The following is an 18,625-nucleotide window of genomic DNA, read 5'->3' on the forward strand; positions in this document are numbered from 1 at the left end:
GTCACTTGATCAGTAATCATAACTATTATTTTGTCATATTTAATCATAGAACCCATGCCTTTAACAGGGTACTTAATTAAACTTTTAATTCATGACAAGAAGTTAAATAGCACTGGGGAGAGTTTTTAAAAATTATTTCCACTTCCCATCCAGATTACAAAAAAAAAAAAAAAGTGTGCTAGAGAAACATCATGGCCGTCAGCCAAGGGTATTGTAGGTCATGCCAACATGAACTGGCAGCAAGCCATTGTCCAATTAGCATGGCTTCATCGTTGCAGAGTAATCACTCTTGAGTAGATGGTTGAGTCACTCATGATGTAGTGGCACTTCACTTGAGCCAGTTCTTCTTAGAATAGGTTTCTTGTTCACTGTTATTACCTGTCCTACTTTGCCAATAAAAGCACAGGACCATTTAGGCTGAAAGCCGAACGGAAGAGAAACATCGATTATGTATCTTGTTTCTCTTTGCTTCCTGAAAACTGAGATTGCAATTAAACAGTGAAATCATGGTGTGTTTTTTAAAATGAGTTACAAGAAAATACAGTTTCCACACCAAAATACTCAGAGTTGGAATCCAAGAGTCAGTTTTTATTCTGGCTTTTCTTTGGCAGCTTTAACACTTGGCACAAATTTGAGGATATCAGTAAAGTTACCTAATAATCTTAATGGATTCACATTCCATTCAAAAAGTTGGAATGTCACCAAACTGCCTCAGGTTTCAGCTCTATTGTTGGGGTGTCCGTGACATTTCTGTTGGGTGTACGGTTATACAAGCAGACAGCTTTTGAAAGAGACCCTTCTTATGGTGAGAACACCTGGATTCTTGGTTGGACAAGCTGTAAACCAGGAAATTGATTCAGGAATTTCTTAATAAAAGGGATCATATCCAGGCATTGGAGTGGTGTGTGGTTGTCAGTAGAAAAGGCTGCTCTTAGAAGCACAAAGAAAGTAAAATAAAATTGTTGGCAGTCATCAGTAAATACCTTATGTTTCTATTCTTGTTTGTTTTGGTTTTTAACCAAATCACAGACTAGATCAAAGGTTGCGTTGTTTTTGCTTTCAGGAGTGGAGCAATTAAATAATGGCACTTTCGGTTTCCTGATATCTCAGAAGTGTTCTTTTTCCTATGAACTCGGTGCATATAGTAAAATTTATCACTTTGCCATAGACTCCTAAAATATGTTGACAGTCTCCCTACCCGACATTGGCACCAGCTCCAAGCTAGCTGATGATTCAGTGAGCTTTACTGTCTGAGATGGACTTCTGTGTGCAGCCTGGCAAAGACTGTGTGCGAAAAAGTTAATGCATTCAGCACCCTGGGTGGGATGGAGCCAGGCCTCCAACGTGAGCACATTTTTTGACTGACTGGCAGCAAAAAGAAATACCGGCAGCTGTTCCCAAGCAAGCCAAAAAGTTGGCCCAAGAGTTAAAAAAAAAAAAAATGCTGGGATTTAGCCAACGAAAGATTCCTGTGTTTAGAAGAAAATCAAAGGAAGGATACAGAAGGTCACAATTACAGCTGAAGTAGCAAATATCTCTTTTGTCTTCTACTTTATAAAGGATGGTATTAAATATCATTGCGACTCATTTTTTCTGATTATTTCTGAGTCTTCATTTTTGCTCTGTTGCTTTCTTTTTTCTTTTCTCTTTTTTTTAAAGATTTTATTTATTTATTTATTTATTTATTTATTTATTTATTTATTTATTTGTCAGAGAGAGCACGCACAACCGGGGGCAGGGTGGGGAGCGGCAGGCAGAGGGAGAAGCAGACTCCCTGCTGAGCAAGGAGCCCGATGCGGGACTCGATCCCAGGACCCTGGGACCATGACCTGAGCTAAAGGCAGGTCTGAGCCGACTGAGCCACCCAGGTGTCCCTCTTTTTTAATTCTTGATTTGCAAAGGCTGTTGACAGATTATTCTTCCTGAAGACAGTGTAGAGGTGATACCCTTTGTGGAGGCAGCAGCAGCAAGCAGAACAGAGTAGGGCAGGGCAGGTCTGTGAGAGCAGCAGCCACACGCATGGAGGCTGAGCCGTGTTGAGTGACGTGGGTTGGAATGCAATGATGTGTGCAAGTCACTTCAGGGATCTGTTCGCAGAGGCCTTCTGAGGATCTCGCAACTGATCTATTATTCTTATTTCATTCTTTACAAAAAGAGAAGGGTGGGGAAAACAGAAAAGTGACTAAAGGGCCAGGAAAACGTCTGCTAAAAAGACAGGACTCTCAAGGGTCTTGCCACGTAGAGATGAGCACTCTAGTAGCAGAGTGCTTCTTCCTTCCCTGGAGATACCTTAGACCGTGGGAATCTTTTTTCTCCCTCGAGAAGCTGTAGTCGCCCAGGAGTTGAACTGTGTGTCCTGCAGTGGGAAGGTGGGAAGACTAGGGCTGTGGAACATCAGGATTTGGGGTAAGAACTTCATAGTGTGGGGAAATTAGCAGGATACTGAAAGGTATTTGAGGCACACCTTTTATAACTCTGGAGATTTGGGGGATGACTTAAATCCATCAGATTTACAAGATGTTCATAGAAGTGCGATGACCTTTCAAAGTTCTGTTTAGCAAAGTATCTGCGTGCCTCCTGTTTAAAGCGGTTACAGTAAATGTTGACCAGATGTTCTCACTCACAGAACAGAAGAATAGTATCCTCGCTGCATCTGAGGGATTTCGGCTATATTAAAGGAGAACTTTATGGCAGCGTAAGTTGCTAAACACCAGAATAAGGTACAAAAAAATACAGAATTACCTTCAGAGGAGTTGGGGTGTATATGTGTGGTGTGTTTAAAGCAGATATTCATAAAGGACAAGGTGGCTTAAGCAAAGCAGTTCATAGGAGCAGAGGAATGGAACACATGACCCTTTCGTAGGTCACTTCTTTGGGGGATTAACTTAAAAATATAAGGCAAGATCATTTCCTTCAAAGAGCTTGCAATATTGTTGAAGAATCAAGATAAAACCAATGAAATCAAAGCTGAACAATTCAAGAGCATTCACTGTAGCTGCCAAGTTGTGTTGGCCGTTGTTTGTAATGTGGGAAAGGGCAGGATTTTCCTTTCATCTCCTCCGCAATGTTTAGACCACCAAAAACGAACACTCACAGGACCAATAGGACTTTCTTGGGGAGAACAGGGGGAGAGATCCTCCAGGAGAGGTCACTGGCATGGCCAAGGCCCAAAAGGAAGCATTCACAGGACACTGAGGAGTCAGCTTCAGTCAGCACAAATGGCAGATTTAGGGAAATAATTCAAAATATGGTCAGATTCCATGGGGCCTTAGTATGAAAAATAAAATTTAGACAAAAGAATTTCATCTTGACCAGATAAGCAGTAGAAAATCACTGAAATGGAAGCCAAGAAGTAACATCATGAAAAAGAGTTTAAGAAATATCTGTTTAGGGGCGCCTGGGTGGCGCAGTCGTTAAGCATCTGCCTTCGGCTCAGGGCGTGATCCCTGATTCTGGGATCGAGCCCCACATCAGGCTCCTCCGTTAGGAGCTTGCTTCTTCCTCTCCCACTCCCCCTGCTTGTGTTTCCTCTCTCGCTGGCTGTCTTTCTCTGTCAAATAAATAAATAAAATCTCTAAAAAAAAAAAAGGAATATCTGTTTAGCAATGGAATGGTTCTTGAATGGAACAACAAACCACTCCATGCAGAGGGCACAGCCCGGAGGTTCACCCTGATCCTAACATGAGCTGAGAAAAGTCTGTGCCCCGGGGAAAGGACAGGGAGAATGATAGCACCTTCCACAGATTCCAGAAAATTGGATGTGTGAACACACAGGTGGAGAAAAAGGCCCTGGCACGTTGATACGGATCTGCAGTGCCTTCCATCTACCCAAGGCACTGAGAGTGCACAACAGAAGAGGCAGGGCTGAGGAGCCCTGGCATGTAGATGATGGCCGAAATCACCAGGAAGTGGTGATCCTCGGAAAAGAGAAGAGAAAAGGGGGCAGGCAGGGACTGAGATTGACTCCAACCCTTCAACCCCCCATTGCTGGTTTCTCTACGAAAAATGAGGTTCACTCAGGATTACTGGCTTTCACTTTACCTTCAGTAATTTGGCAAATATCTCATCTCCAACAGTTTATCTCACTGAGGTTACGTAGAGAGGTGCTCCCTAAGTCACCTTTTAGGGAGTATGCCTCCTGAGTGTTACTACGAGCATCAGATCTTACTTAACACACCTGCATACAAGGACCCACAGGGAGATACAAATTTCTAGAGCACAAAGCCCTTGCCTCAGCTGATTTGTAACCTGGTAGCACGTGTTTTTAAATGCCAGGAACAGATTCAGGCAAAGGTGATCACTTAGGGTTAGAACCGTGATGATGAATGTTTGATGGATATTATTGTCATACAAAGCAACGCAGAGACACCAAGTACATCACACACACACACTGCCTTCACGCCTACACAGGCAGGGACCAATCTGAGCATCACTCCTGGTGGGCCAACCAGGTGTCACATGTCTTCTGATGCAAATATTCACGAAATACACATCATCCCCAATGATGTATTCGGTGTGTAGCTTGACCTCATAAAGCCTTTTATCTAGCTTCCAATTAGAGGAAAGTCAAAGATGAGAGAAATGGGCTTAACAACACCACGAAGGAAGCAACAGGTCAAATCCAGGGGGTGGGACTGTTTACAGGACAAATGGCCTGATTTCTTCAGTAAGTCAGTGTCATAAAAATGGGACAATGCTAAATTAAACAAGATTTAAGGGATTTAAAAACGAGATGCAGGATATGGTCCTGGAGTGGTTACTGGTTTGGACAACCATTTATATAACTTGTGGGAGGAAACTGGAGAAATTCAAATGTGGTCTAGATAACTAGGTGAAATATTCTTGAAACGGAAAGGTGGTGATAACTGGAAAAGGCAGACTGGGGAATGATACACCCAGTGTGATCTTGGTTTGGTTAAAAGATACGTGTGTGTGTGTGTGTGTGTGTGTGTGTGTAGAAAGAGCCATAGGGACATGTGATAAAATGTTAACAGTGGTGACCTGTGAATGGGAGACTGTGATGGATTTTGTTGTGCTTGTCCGCATTTTCCACTTCCTACAGTATGCATTATTACATTTCTGTAATAATAAACGGGTTATTTGAACAGTTCCGTGGATAGAATGGAAGGAAAAAAGGAAAACCAAGTGAAGTATGGAGCATAATATTGGAAGAATAAAACTTCAAATATGACTTTATATGTGATTTCAGAGGTTCTGTGGGCCTCATTTGTTTTTTCCCTAGAAGTGCCAGGTCACCCCCCATGCTTTCTGGTCCCTTCTGTCCAGTACAAGGGTCTGCATTCTCCTAAGAAACTCAAGTCCTTAACTTGGGCTGAACAAACTTGTACTCACAGTCTCATTGGTTAAGTGAAAAACAACCAAAAAGCAATAGAGGGAAGAGATTTCTTCTAGTTCCTTCTTATTAAAAGTTTAAGCCCTCTTTTTCATTTTTAACTTGACCTTGGTCATTGAAACTTACAGATGCCCTTGCCTTCTTGCATGTTTTCTGGAGTGACACTTCTGGAAATCACTAGCATTATTTTAAATGGAAATAGCTCAGATGTTTTCCAAGTCTCTGACCTTATGCATCCCCAGATAGAGAAGGGAAGTCTCACCCTCCCGTCAAACCTTATGCAGCTATGAAGGAAGGAGAGGATGTGAAGAGTGTCCCTGCTTTCCTGTCAGCCTAGTGTACAAGTACTGAAACTGAAGAAAAGGAGGGTCCTTTCATAGGTATTTTCCAACATATATAAATATCTCTAAAGGTCTGCTTTGGGAAGTTACTCAATAACTTTTAGTATTTACATCAGGCTGTGGTTGTATACAGATTATGTCCAGAGATGTGTCAGAATGTTCAGTAATAAGGACATGTTTTTGTATGAATCAGAGGGATGATGGCATTTTACAAAACTAACAGTAAAAGGCATCTTTCATCTTTAACTGAAGACACCACAAAGTTACCCCCGGATCCTGAACAGCCTAGACCCCTGGGTGCTCCTGGAACTTACATGGCTTTCATTCCTCTCCATGTTTCCCGTGTCAGAGGGGCTGTTCACGGGGGCCCTGCAGTAATAAGGTGGTTCCCCTCCATCATGCCCAAAATCTGCAAGAAGACCACTGACACGTGTACGATTGAGATTTCAGAAGAATGAGTCAGAATAGAAAGTGACGCTCTAATGGGTCTGCACCTGTAGGGCTCACGGCCGTGTTTAAAACAACTTTTACCTCGTAGGCAAACTCCTGTCTCCTGTACGGCCAACAGACTGCTGGTTCTTCCTTGCTTCCTCCTCGGGGACCTCCAGAAATGTCTCCTCTTTCAAGTTTTTTTTGAAGTGATTTTCTTCTTAAATCAACTCTAGTTTGTTTACATGGGAGGACTGCAGTATTTAATTCTTCTAATACCCATGTATTGGTCGGCTCCGGCTGCCATCACAAAATACCACAGATTGGGTAAAATGTGTTAAACAAAATGTAAACAAAACAAAATGTATTTTCTCACAGTTCTAGAGGCTGGAGGCAGCCACCTTCTCGCCGTGTCCTCACATGGCCTTTCCTCTGTGCACAGAGAGAGGGGCACCGGTGTCTCTTCTCTTCTTACAAGGAGACCAGTCCTGTGAGACAAGGCCTCACCTTAGAGCATCATTCAACCTTAATTACCACCTTTAAGAGCCCATCTCCAAATACAGTCACAGAAGGGATTAGGGCTTCAAACTGTGGGTTTCGGTGGGAGATGTAAGTCAGTCCATAACAATCCACTAAAAAAATTACGGATTTGTACAAATATAGAACAACGCATGTGCAAGATTATCCGCATATGTACAACCACATAACCATGTACCGTTCAGTCATAAGAAAGAAAAAAAAGAAGAGCTCCATGAACTGATATGGAGTAATTTCCAGGATATATTTTAGAAGACAAAAATAAGATGCAGAAGAGCACAGACACTATGTATGGTGTGCTCCCTTTTGTGCAAGGAAAAAGGGAAGAAAAGAATGTATATTTATAATGTATACAAGTATATGTATAACTTACAAGCATATATGTGTATACACACATTGGCAGATTTTATAAAAAGAAACCAAAGATAAAGAATTATGAAAAAAGTAACCCATGGAAAGAGGGTGAAAAGAGTGTGAAAGGTTTGGGAGGAGAGTGACCCTCTGAGTGTATCTTTTTATTTGATGTTGATTTTTGAACCATTTAAATGTTTTACGTAGTCAAAAAATAAAAGGGTAGGCAAAAAGACAAAAAGCAGCAAACCTAAAAACTTAAACAGAAAAAAATGAACTCATTGTATATTGGTTAGTAAACCACACAGAATATAAGAATAAGTCAGATTAAGTTTTGCATCTGGTCCTATGACTAGACATCCTCTGTGGGATGTTCTTCAAAACAGCTAGCCTGAACTTTTCAAAAACATCACTGTCATACTACAGATAAAAGACTGGTATCCAAGATCTACAAAGAACTTCTCAAACTCAATACACATGAAACAAATAAACAAATCATAAAATGGGCAGAAGATATGAACAGACACTTTTCCAATGAAGACATACAAATGGCTAACAGACGCATGAAAAAATGTTCAAAATCATTAGCCATCAGGGAAATTCAAATCAAAACCACACTGAGATACCACCTTACGCCAGTTAGAATGGCAAAAATAGACAAGGCAAGAAACAACAATTGTTGGAGAGGATGTGGAGAAAGGGGATCCCTCCTACATTGTTGGTGGGAATGCAAGTTGGTACAGCCACTCTGGAAAACAGTGTGGAGGTCCCTTAAAAAGTTAAAAATTGAGCTACCCTATGACCCAGCCATTGCACTACTGGGTGTTTACCCCAAAGATACAGACGTAGTGAAGAGAAGGGCCATATGCACCCCAATGTTCATAGCAGCATTGTCTACAATAGCTAAATCGTGGAAGGAGCCGAGATGCCCTTCAACAGATGACTGGATTAAGAAGTTGTGGTCCATATATACAATGGAATATTACTCAGCCATCAGAAAGAATGAGTTCTCAACATTTGTTGCAACATGGACGGCACTGGAGGTTATAATGCTAAGTGAAATAAGTCAAGCAAAGAAAGACAAATATCATATGATTTCTCTCATCTATGGAACATAAGAAATAGGATGATCGGTAGGGGAAGAAAGGAATAAAGAAAGGGGGTTAATCAGAAGGGGAATGAAACATGAGAGACTATGGACTATGAGAAACAAACTGAGGGCCTCAGAGGGGAGGGGTTGGGGGAATGGGATAGACCAGTGATGAGTAGTAAGGAGGGCACGTATTGCATGGTGCACTGGGTGTTATATGCAACTAATGAATCATCGAACTTTATATCGGAAACCGGGGATGTACTGTATGGTGACTAACATAATATAATAAAAAATCATTAAAAAAAAATCACTGTCATGAAAGACAGAATGATGAGGGACTATCCTAGGTAAATACAATAGGTAGGTGATCTTTGGTTGGCTCGCAGATTGAAAATAAAAAATCTGTTAAGGACATCCTTGGAGCAAATCAGAGACCCTGAATATAGACTGACTGTATATTAGTTTATAATGTTATATCAACATTACTTTTCTTGGGTAGGAAAATGGTACTTCGTTATACAGAATGTTCTCATTCTCAAGAGATGTATGCTGAAATATTTAGGGGTGAAATGTCATGATTTATTTTCAAGTGGTTCTGGAAAGAAATGTATACATGTGTGTATGTGTGTGTGTACATGTTGATAGTATAGAGAAGACAGTGCATAAATTTAGAAAAATTGAACAGTTGGTGGATCCAGATTCATGGTATATGAATGTATATTTCTTTCTTTTTTTTTTCTATAGATTGAAATTTTCAAGTTAAAAAAATCAAGGCAAACAAATAATCGATGTGGATTGATTTTGTCATGAAAGTGCTCTGTTCACTCAGGAAGCATTCACAGAGCACCTTCTCTGGGCCCCAGCCCTGTTCTAAGCGTTGGGGGTACAGCACAGGCTAGGACAGAGTAAATTGGAGTTCTCCTGGGCCTACATTTTCGTGGAGAAAACAAAAAAAGAAAACAAGATAACTTGAGATTGTGGTCAGTGCTAAAAGCAAAATAAACAGGGTGATATGATAAACAGCCATCAAGGGAGGGGCAGGTTGAGAGAGGGTAGCCAGGGAAGGCTGCCCCAAGAAGGCGGCCTTTGAGCTGAGACCTGAATGGTCGGAAGGAGCCATTCATCTGTTCGACAGATTTGCCCTGAGCACTGACTGTGTACATATAAGCCCAATACCTTCACACAGTTTATGTTCCCTGTAGGGTTTGCATACAGTAAACAGGAAGACGTAAGTTGGTGATCAGTGTTATGGGGGAAAATACAGTAGGGAGATGAATAGTTAATGAGGACAGCAGTTGAAATTTTAGATACAGTAGTTCAGAAAGGTCTCATCAAGCAGGCAACACACAGCGACCAGAGTGAGAGCTAGGGTGGGGAGGAGACAGATCACCGGGCGCCTGATGGACCACTTAGTGACTGGCTTCAACTCAGGGAAATGGGAATCTTTGGGGAGATTCTGGCTAGAACAGTGGTGTAATCCAGTGTGTCTTTCTAAAGGATGGCTCTGGATGCTAGATTTGAGAATAGGCTGGGCAAGGGACAAGGGCAGAAGCAGGGATACTAGTTAAGCATCTCCTGCAATAACCCAAGCAAGAAGTGATTTAGACAAGAATGCAGCAGGGAGGCAAGGCAAAGGTTTGGATTCTGACTCTGTTTTGAAGGCAAAGCTGCCAGAATTTCCCACTAACTGATTGGAAGTGGGATATGAGAGAAAGAAAAGGATCCAAGATGACTGAGGTTTTTGGCTGCAAAACCAGCAGGATAGGCATTGCCTTGAACTGAGGTGGGAAGGAAAGTCTGCCCGAGGAGCAGGTTTAAGAGAGGAAACACGGGTTTGGGTGGGTGGATGGCAAGATCAGGGGGTGATCAGCAGTCAGGTGGAGGGAAAAGGCAAAAACATAAAGATCTACTGAGAATTTCACAGCAGGCTTGTACAAGGATAACTAGGGTTGCCTTGGATAAGTCTTTCCATAGAATTTTTTTTTTAATTTACAAGTAAACCTACTGGCAAGTTGAGCTCTGTCAGCTCAGAAGAAAAGGTGACCTCAGAGTTCACCCTATCTTCTGACTCTAAGAGTCTGGCTCCCATGTGGAGCTGCTGTAAAAGGCCCCACTGGTTCTGGGTGCTGGATGGAAGTTTTGGTGGGAAAGAAGGAATCTGTGCTGAAGATGTGGCCCTATTCACAGCGACATGTGAGACAGTGTTGATGGGGGCGGCCCTGCAAGGTTCAACTGGAGTGTAACAGTGGTTCCCAGACATTTTTTGCCAATGACCCCTTTGACATGTGACCAGATTCCACAGGCTGTCTTTCAGTTTGAACCCAAATTTCCCTTCCTTCTATGCCCCACGCCTGCGTCCATGGGGGACACACATTCTAAGCATATTTCGTTCCTCAAGAGCAGGCTCTGGCAGCTTTGAAACTATTCATTCGCATTCCATTGCCTCTTCTGCTCTCCCGCCAAGATTCCGACAGAGGCTGCTCTTAAAATAATGAGGCCTTATTTATTCAGAGTCTTCCTCCCCCAGGAAGATGCTGAGAGCTTTTCATGAGAATTCTTCAAAAATTGCTGAGGTTCTGTGGACTTCAGAAAGTGTACTTAAAATGGGGACTCCAATAACTAGGGCCCTCAGTAGACGCTTGTTGGTGGGGATGATAGGCCTTGACCCCACTCTGCCTGGAGGACCCTCTGTCTGCAACTGTAGTACATTCCGCCCGCTGTGGTTCAGCCCAAGAGAACACTCGAGGAGAACATCCTTTCCGGCCAACACCAGAAACCAAGGGGAGATGGATTTGCCCTCTCCCCCTCATTCTTCGTACCTTTTCTTCCCATCGCCCTGGGTTACTTTCAAAAGCCACGTTAGTGAAAGAAACCAGTCACAAAAAGACAAATACTCTATGAGTCCGTGTATGTGAGATACCCTAAAGTAATCAGATTCACAGAAACAGATAGAATGGTGGTTACCAGGGCCAGGGGGTAGGGGGAAAGAGGGTTTGTTTAATGGTTCTAGCGTTTCAGATTTTCAAGATAAAAAAGTTCTGGAGATCTGTTTCACAACAACGTAAATGTATTTAACACTACTGAACTGTACACTTAAAGATGATCGTGATGGTAAATTTTATGGTACATGTTTTTTACCACAATTTTTTAAAGCCACATCAACAGCATTACTTCCACGGAAGGAAAAATATGCAAGTTCTAAAACTCGAATGCCTTAGGACAGAGTAAACAGGCAGAGTCCGTGGGGTAAGGTTTTTATGTTATAACCACAGATGTTTTTCTATTATCCACCTCCCCAGCTTCGGCAGGATGCACATACCTACGGTGTGTGTGTCTCTGTGTCTATGTGTCTATGTGTTAGCACTCCAGCATTTTGTAGACATTTATTAGTTCCTTTGAGGGGCTCATCTACACAAGGGACCTGATACAATTTTGTCTTTCAAAGAAAGACCAAGAAATACTCAGACTCACATAACAGATTACTGGAAAATCGAGAATGCCAATGTCTACCTCAGGCCTAGTCCCAGAATCTCTTTCTCCCTATCTCAGGCAACCCCTGCTCTCTGGCCTGGAGTAGTTCTTATTGAAGAGCACAGATTTCATGAAGCAGGAGGTAGCAGGAGGAGTAGAGAGAGTAGCCTCTTGAAAGCAACAGCTCCCACACTAACCACTTTAGCCCTGGGCAAGTCCCTAAACCCCTAAGCCTAGCTCCTTGGGATAGGATGACTGGTCTGAAGGGTGGGACTGAATACCTGGTACATGGGACATGGGTCTTCCGTTCATGGTCATCATCACCATTCATGGTAAGAAAAAGGCTTCAGATTCCCCCTTGAGATACCCAGCATGCCCACTGGGTAGTCCTCCACTAGGCATAATGTCAAGCAGGTTTAGGTCGGCTCTAGTTGGCGCAAATTTCATTTCCAGCTCCTACTGTTACTTACTTCAAATACAATTGTCTCTTGGTCCAAACCTTACTGAAATTCAGCCTCTTTTATGCTTCATGCACACTTGGGCCCCTTTTCTAACCAGTTATTGAATTGTACAATTCCCTGGGTCCTATAGAGTCTAGCCCCCATGGGTTCCTCAGTCTGTATTAGAAGGTTATTTTTGGATCTTAGGATTTACTTCAATCCTTTTTGGGGAAAAAAAATGTATGATATTATTTGAAATTGTAACTTGCTTTGAGTTAAAGATTTCTGAAAGAGCATGGTCATCTTAGCATCCAAAGCTTTCTTCCTGCTCTGTCTTAATAGAACTTAGAGGGGCAGCCTCTGCACCAGCATGGCCATCCGTGATCAAAGGCCAGTGTCAAGAGAAGGTCCCTCCACTGCCAGCTCCACAACAGGAAGCCCTAGTTCAATTGTTCATCTCAACTTTGTGTCTAGAGTTTGAGTTAGAATCATTAATGAGATAGCAAGGTCACAGACCTGGGAAAACTACCCAAAAAATTCCAACCCAGATTCAGAGTCCTAAGCACTAGCACAGGAAACAGATGGCTACATGGGAGCTAGAATGAGTGATCTCCAGGAACCTTGTTGGCCCCATCATTGCACGAGCATCTCTTTTGCCTTGGCCTCAGGTTTGTGGTACAGAGTTGTGTTCTCTCATAAGTTCTGACCATTCTTGATAAGTGAGAGAGAGCAACCGTGAGTATCAACCATGAGTAAATCACAGTACTCACTGCCATGTTTTAGAGCGAGTCCTGTACCTCATCTCACTTCTTTCCTTGCCTTGTGTCCACCATCTCTTCTACTTGTGGTCAGGTCTTCTGGTTTCTTTTCCTCTCATTAGCAAAGATTTCAGGATTACCTGGTTCAGTACTAAAACCTGTCCAAGAGATTATTAAGGAGGAAAGCCTTCGGGCTATTTTCTCCTGCCATTTTCAAGGTGTATAGAATGGCAGGGTGTGTACAACTTTTACGATATTATTAAGTGGGTGTTATGTCAAGCCCAGAAAAATACAAGATGGGGCACGCCGCTTTCCATTCAAACAAAATTGTAGGTCCATGTGACTGACTACACTAGCTCCTCTGACAGGTCTAAATAGAAAGAGCTTACTTGTTCAGTACGGGAAAATCATGTCTGGAAACAACGCCTGTATAAATGTCTTGAAACTCAGTCTGCTAAGTCTGCTTTTGTTTAATTTCAAGGTTCTGCAACTATACAGTTGAATTTTTGTTGAATAGGTCTGATGGCCTTTGAAAACTTATATACTTAGGAAATCACTGACTTCTTTATTTTTTTTTAATACTGCCTTCCATTACATCCTATGAAGACTCCCTGTGTTCTCTGTAAATGTTCATGATCTCAGCAGACTGGTTGGACTAGGACAGCATTCCAAACTAAAGTAGCTTGAAGGATATGTCATTCATAGACTCACAGGAGACTTGGGGAAGTTCAAGAAAGCTCTGTTTGTTTTGCCAACTCACAAGGCCATATATTTTGCCAGTGGTATTCAGAGTAAATGAAAATACTATCAACCTTGTCTTTCTTCTTTGTCAGTTTTTGTATGAAGTGTTTAAGGGATACTAAGAACCATAACTCCTCTTAATGATTGTGGGGAACAGTGAGGAGTGTCAAGGATTACAGGTTAGAAAATAAGTCATGTTAGGAGTCACCTAGTCCAATCTCCCATCCAGTTTGGAATCCTTTTATTATAATGACATAGGTAGCTCTCCAACCTCTGCTGGAACACTTCCAGCAATGGGGAGCTCACCACCACTCAGGAGCTGCTTCCATTTTGTCATCTGCGCTTACTAGAAAATTCTTCCTCATTTGTAGCGGTTATCTGCTCCCTTACATTTTTATTTATGATCTTATTTATGCCCTCTGGAATGAAAGAGGCCAAATTTCCTCTCTTCTTCTCGTAATAGCCCATTGGCTCTCTAAAGACAGCTCTTAAGTGGGCCCTGTAAATCTTACTTTCTCAGGATTTACGGGCTTGGTTCTGTATCACATGGATTCAGTGCTCTCACGATCCTTGTTGGTCAGGCCTGCTGTTAACATACAGCACTGAATACTAGAGTCTCGATGTGATCTGAAGAGTAAAGAATAGAGTAAAGCTGTAACCCTGTTCCTGCATTATGCATCTCCTGCGGTAGCCCAGGATTGTGCTAAGTTTCCTGGCATCTGTGTCACTGTCCTGACTCACCTTGTTAAGCCAGCACTTTTCCATCCTGTCCTTACAAAGTTGACTTTTTAATCTCCATGTAGGATTTGATGTCTATTTTTGTTAAAATGGATCTTTATAATTTACCCCATAATATCAGTCTGTGGTCATTTTGGGGATCTTAATTCTCTCTCCTGAAGTATCTGACCAGCTTGCCACCCACATCGTTTCCTAGTCAGATATAGAACTTAACTGTAACAGAGACGACAGAAGCCTGGGTCATGTCACCACACTTTCCTTCAGGTTGAAGTTGACATTGATCCATCATCCAACTACTGGTCACTTAATTTTACCACCTTCCAGACCCCATCTTTTCATATTTTTCAAAGAGTGACTGAAGAGATAACTGCCTTGCTGCAATCCTGGGATGCTATTTCTACTGCATTCTCTGAGCAGTAATCCTATCAAAACCAGAAACGAAGTTACTTTGGCATGACTTGTTCCTAATGAAGCTTGAATCATCTGCCACTTCCCTGTCTAGGTTCTGAGTGGGTGATGGTTTGCCGAGCCCGGAAAGATCAAGTCTATGGTTCAAATGGAAGTGCTGTTTGGAGACTCAGTTTTACTCACGAAGAGTATCAAAACTTTCAGAGAGCAGGTAGAACGATGTAAGAGAGACACATGCCAATCTGAATTGAGTGACAGTGAAAACGTCAGGGAAAAGACTCCTCCATTATGCGTATGCATCGTTAAAATGAAAAGCAAAGCATGGGGCGCCCAGCTGGCTCAGTCGGTGGAGCGTGCAACTCTTGATCTCGGGGTTGTGAGCTGGAGCCCTGTGTTGGGTGTAGAGATTACTTAAACATGAAATCTTAAAAAGAAAAGAAAAGAAAAAGAAAACCAAAAAAATAATGTGACTACAATTCTTGGGAAGATGGCTGGTGAGATTGAGATATGATGTAAAAACATAAACGGAGGCAGGATGATAGAAAAACGAAAACGTTGAGTTCCTGAAGCCCACAGGGCTCCAAATCTCTATGAAAGAGAGGGCATGTTGAGTGGAAAGGTACTAGGGAGGCAACCCTATCCAGGCTGGGAGTCGAGGGCAGGGTTTCTAAGTCTAAAATGGTTCCTTGATCATGGGTTGGGTTTGTAAATCCCCCAAAGAAACGCAGATTAAAAACCCACACTAAGAAGTGCTTGCTTCAGCAGCACATATGCTAAAATTGGAACGACACAGAGAAGATTAGCATGGCCCCAGCGCGAGGATGACACATAAATTCATGAAGCGTACCATATAAAACACACGCGCGCAAACACACACTCACACACACACACACACACACACACACACACACACACACACACACACACACAAAGCTCCCCTCATGCGTGCCCCAGGACCTAAGACGCAGGGGGCTGAGTTCAGGTCACTTCCAACATCCGTCCTCCTGACCTTGTCTTTCCATTTCCCCATTTTAGTCTTTCTCAGATGCCAGGTTCCTGAGAAAGCCCTTACAAGTCCTGCTATGTGAGGACTGGGTTCTACAGGCAGCAGCCCATGGCCTCCGTCCCTCCAGCCTCTTCACTGTTTTCACAGAGCTGTACTTCAGTTCCTTAAGCTCCCTCTTTCCAGCACCAGGAATTATTGAATCCTGGAAAATACTGCTGTGGAGTTATTTTTGGCTCCCTTCCTTCCAGCCCTGTGTCTGCCTGCTCATCGACAACCATTAACAGCTGTGAGAAGGGGCTTGCAATTGCCTGGCTTTTTGCTGAAGTGCTTTAACACACCGGGTTTCTAAGAGCTCAGCTACGCTATAGAGGTGAGAGAAAAATGGCAGAAGAGTTACAGAAAGCCCCCTTCATTTGGGGAGTCAGGTTTTTCTCCCCCCGCCTTTCTTTCTTTCTTTTTTTTTTTTTTTTTTTTTGCAAGAAAAATAAGCCTCTGACAAAAGCTGCAGAGGCGCTGCCCAGCTGAGTCCCTGTAGAGTCCAGTTCAGATGATCTCATGTGGCGGCCCTCGAGGCAGCCCTGTGCCATTAGCAGGAACCCAGTCCAGGAGTTCCGAGCCTGTGCCTCGTTGACGTGAGCATTTTCGCATTCGCACCCTCGCTGAGCTGCTGCCATCTCACTGCAGCATCTGGAATTCTGGACTAGACACAGACGAGGTAGCCTGTCAGCACAGAGGCTAGAAGATGCCAACAGGGCCCCCTGCGGCCACCCACAAACCTGTACCCCATCAGCCTTTTCCAGGAGCCCATTGCTGCCAAAGAGACTGCCCGGTGGTCTCCTCCTCCATTGTTTACTCCTCTACAAAGGACTGATAACTACAGTAGACATTTGGAAATTCTTTGCTCCCTGTGAATGTTCATCCATTGATTCTCACTATCCCCAGAAAAGATAATGATGTTGTTGCTGATCAAGAATGAACCCTTCATGTCTACCAACATTTTACCACCGTTGGCTACTTCACCCCCCTACCACCCCCGGGGGGGTAACACAAAGTCCTGTCCCCGTGTTTCAGACTGGAAAATAGGAGAGGCCCTGTCCAAATGTCTTCGACATCAGCACTTAGCCAGAATAATTGTTCAGTCTCCTAATCCCAGTATTTCTGAGAATATGAGTATGTGTAGCACAACATGGAAGTGAAATGAGCTCAAGTGGCATATGAAGAATTTTTTTCAAAATCATTGTGTTTATTTTAATATGTATTAGAAAAAGCATAACCTGAGATTTCACAGACAGTCTTGCTTAGGACAGGTTTCTTTCTAAGTTAAATTTATTTAAGGAAGAAAGTGAGTTGCATTAGAGAAAATACTAAAGATTGTGACAGTGGGTCCCAAGTCTCTGTAGTTTAGGAAACATTTCGTAATCCAGTACTTTTTCTGTCCACAAGCCCTGTCTGTCTTGTACCATTTCTACCCAAAGAAAGTCACAATAGCATCTTATTGGGAACACAGGGTCATGCCTATTTTCATAAATTTTGTATAAAATACAGGAATAGGCTTTCTGCATTAAGTACATTTAGATGAAAACACTTCTTGTGTGTGTTTCTTTCAATCAACCATTCTTGGTAATCTGATGTGTGTATTTCTTCCAAAATACCCTAGCTCTCCTGCTTGGGTCCGTAAGCGTCTATACCGCCTCCTTACCTGTCTGTAGCCCTCCTTATGGTGAGGATAGAGGATAACGCTCTACCTGATTACTGTTGTGTGTTGCAGAATTTCTTCGGGATTAGCTAAGATGATTTACACCTCTATGTCAGTTCTCTGTAACCACATACCTCTGCCCCCCCTTTTCCTTCTCATGTTTCAGCTGTGAAGTTCTAAAAAAGGCCTATTTGTTTGACTGTTGTGGGTATCCTTATAATTTAGATGTTCTCCCAAAGAATGGATATGGCAGGTAATGGGTTTGATAGCAATAACCCAATTTGTTGCTAAAGTTGTAGGAGAGAGAGGGAACATATGGCATGAGATGAGTCAGGACAAGTCAGGAGAGCCCATTCTAAAGAGTCTTGAATGCCATGTGAGAGGGGCTTGGGTTTTATTCTGCAGGAAACAGGGAAACAAAGTAATTGTCACTGGGAGGCTTAGTCAGGCAACAATACAAAGGAACAATTCAGGAAGAAAGAGACAATGGCCAGGTTGTTACAATGGTCTAAGCAAGAACTAAGAAGGCCATGAAAGAAGGCATGTTTGTTGAAAAAGAAAGATATGGATGCCTTTTAAGGACTGAAGAATAATAGAAAAGTCCTAAAATTGTTTCATGATTTTCAAACAGACATCACTGACTGAATTGTTTATTATCTATTTCTTCTAGACCAGTGCTGTTCAGTAATGTTTTCTATGACGATAAAAATGCTTTCCCGCACTGTCCAATATGGTACCCACTAGCCACGTGTGGCTACTGAGCGTTTGCAGTGTGGCTAGTGTGACTAATTAAACTGAATTTTTAAATTTTGTGTAATTTTAATGTCTATTTACACGTGTCTATCACACGTGGCTAGGGACCCATCATATTGGACTAACCAGCATAGTGCAGGACTAGAGTACAAGTGCCAACTATCCTACCTGACTTGTTTCCCATTCTGTCCCTTGAGCCTAGAATTATCTGGCACATAGTAGGTACTTAATAAATATTTGTTAGGTGAATGATTAAAAGAAACTTTATAAAATGGAGGCAAAGATTATGTCCTGTTCGAATCAATATACTCTTTTATGGAGAATTTTGGCCCCCCCTTAAGGGAGGAGGATGGAGATTTCCCACACACATTTAGAATATTTCCCAAATGTTTAAACTGAAGCTCTCAGCTTGTGCAAGTGGAGCAAAGTCAAGCCAAAGGGGAGAGATGAAAGTCGGCCATGCGGTGGGAAAATCCAAGCCCAAGGTCTGTTCTGTCAGTGCCTGCCTTC

The 18,625-nt window shown here is 42.6% G+C and overlaps 1 protein-coding gene and 1 non-coding gene across 5 annotated transcripts in view; both read left to right on the top strand.

Moving 5' to 3' along the window:
• The window catches only part of BACH2 (BTB domain and CNC homolog 2), a 348,609-nt gene that overhangs the window by 283,121 nt on the left and 46,863 nt on the right, over positions 1-18,625 (top strand). The window lies entirely within an intron of this gene.
• Positions 15,410-15,516, top strand: LOC113264860 (U6 spliceosomal RNA). Its single transcript, XR_003319849.1, has one exon. It is a non-coding gene; the product is annotated as a U6 spliceosomal RNA (small nuclear RNA).

Source organism: Ursus arctos, unplaced genomic scaffold (assembly GCF_023065955.2).
Source record: "Ursus arctos isolate Adak ecotype North America unplaced genomic scaffold, UrsArc2.0 scaffold_13, whole genome shotgun sequence".
In the NCBI taxonomy this organism is placed as follows: Eukaryota; Metazoa; Chordata; class Mammalia; order Carnivora; family Ursidae; genus Ursus; species Ursus arctos.